The sequence below is a fragment of the Pteropus vampyrus genome, unplaced genomic scaffold (genome assembly GCF_000151845.1).
Source record: "Pteropus vampyrus isolate Shadow unplaced genomic scaffold, Pvam_2.0 Scaffold33, whole genome shotgun sequence".
In the NCBI taxonomy this organism is placed as follows: Eukaryota; Metazoa; Chordata; class Mammalia; order Chiroptera; family Pteropodidae; genus Pteropus; species Pteropus vampyrus.
This window is the reverse complement of record NW_011888814.1, coordinates 1,288,303-1,290,736: the sequence shown is the minus strand read 5'-3', so window position 1 is coordinate 1,290,736 and position 2,434 is coordinate 1,288,303.

Here is a 2,434-nt window from a genome sequence, read left to right as displayed (position 1 = left end):
TATTATAATGTATATAATTAAAATTTGGTAAAGATTCTTTTTTTAACATTTTTATTTTTTTCAATTACAGTTGGCACACAATATTATATTAGTTTCAGGTGTGCAACATAGTAATTAGACACTTATATAACTTATGAAGTGATGACTCAGATAAATAGTACCCATCTGATACCATATATAGTTGATACAATATTATTGACTATATTCCTTTACATCTATATGACTATTTTGTAACTACCAATTTGTGCTTTTTGATCTCTTCTCTTTTTCACCTAACATTCCCAAAATCCCTTCCAATCTAGCAACCATTACATTTAGATACAGACTCTGTATCTATGAGTCTGTTTCTGTTCTGTTTGTCTATTTTGTTCTTTAGATTCCATATGTAAATGAAATCACGTGGCATTTGTTTTTCTCTGTCTGACTTACTCCACTAAGTGCAATACTCTCTAAATCAAGTCATGTTGTTGCAGATAGCAAGATTTCATTCTTGTTTTCTGGTTGTGTAAATTACATATATGAACCAGCTCTTTTTTATCCTTTCATTTATTGATGGGCACCCAGGTTGCCACCATATCTTGACTATTGTAAATAATGCTGCAATAAACATATGTACTCACATGTCTCCGTTAAATAGTGTTTTAGGTTTCTTTGGATAAATACTCAGAAGTGGGGTAACTGGGTTCTTCTTTGTTTCTTGTTATAGCCTTTGTTTTAAAGTCTATTTTGTCTTAAAGTCTATTTTATCTGCCCCAGCTCTGGAGCTTAGAGCTGCTATCCCAGCTTTTTGTTTATTTCCATTTTCATAAAATCTTTTTCCATCCCTTTACTTTCAGTCTGAGTGTGTCTTTTAATCTGAAGGGAGTATCTTGTAGACAGCATGTGGAAGGGTCTTGTTTTCTTATCCATTCAGCCATCCTGTCTTTTGATTGGAGAATTTAATCTATTTATATTTAAAGTAATTGATGATAGATATGTAGTTATTAACATTTTATTATTTATATTTTCAATCTATTTTCTTTTTCTGCTTCTTGAAGAAGTCCCTCTAACATTTCTTGTAATAATGGTGGTGATGAAGTCCTTTTACTTGTCTGGGAAACTCTTTATCTGTTCTTTAATTTTAAGTGGAAGTTTTGCTGGGTAGGTAGAGTAGTCTTGGTTATAGGTCCTTGCTTTTCATTACTTTGAATATTTCTTCCCAATCCCTCTGGCTTGCAAAGTTTCTCTTGAGAAATCAGCTGACAGTCTTATGGAAGTTCCCTTGTAGATAATTAACTGCTTTTCTCTTGCTGCTCTTTGTTTTTAACTTTTGGCACTTTAATTATGATGAGTCTTGGTGTGGTTTCTTTGAGTTCACCTTGTTTGGATCTCTCTGCACTTCCTGGGCTTTTATGTCTATTTCCTTTACCAGGTTAGGAAAGTTTCTTGTCATTATTTCTTCAAATAGTTTTTCAATTCCTTTTTCTCTCTTCTCCTTCTAGTAGCCCTATGATGTGAATGTTGGTATGTTGTCTCAGAGGCCCCTTAAACTATCCTGATTTTTTGAGATTCTTTTTTACTTGTTGCTCTTCTGATTGGGTATTTTCTGCTACCTTATCTTCTAAGTCACTGCTTCGATCTTCTTCTTTGTCTAATCTACTGTCGATTCCTCTAAGTCTTCATTTTATTTATTGTATTCCTCATTTCTGACTGGTTCTTTTTTATATTTTCTATCTCCATTTTTATGTTTTCTGTCTCTTAAAATTCTCATTGAGTTTATCTATTCCTTCCCTAAGTTCCTTGAGCACCCTTATAACCAGGGTTTTGAACTCTGCATCTGATATATTGATTGTCTTCATTTTGTTTAGTTCTTTTTCTGAAACTTTGTTCTGTTCTTTTATTTGGGTCATGTTTCTTTTTCCCCCATTTTGGCTACTTCCCTGTGTTTTTTTTTTTTCCTATGGCCTTATATAGTAAGTGTTCTGTGGGGCCCAGGGGCTCAGTCTTCCCTGGTCATTTGAGTTAGGTGCTTCAAGTGTGTTTCTTTTATGGGTTGTGTGTGCCCTCTTGTTGTAGTTGAACCTTGGTTGCTGTTTGCACTTCAATGAGATTGACTCTCAGATTCATTGGTTGAGACTGGCCAGGAACTATATGGAGGAGATCTTGAGCCAGGGCTGACCCTATGGAGTAAGATTCGCTTCAGCAGTATCTTTCCAGACTGTTCAGCTAGAACTCAGGCAATTTTCAATGATGGTTGTTCCGTAATTTAGTTGTAATTTTGATGTGGTCATGAGAGGAGGCAAGCATAGAGTTTACCTACTCTGCCATCTTAACTCCAATTTTTTCTTTAAATTAATCAATTAATTAATCAATTTATTTATTTATTTATTTTTGACCAAAAATTTTGTTAGATATTATTTATCATATTGAAGCAATTTTCTTATAGCCCAATTTT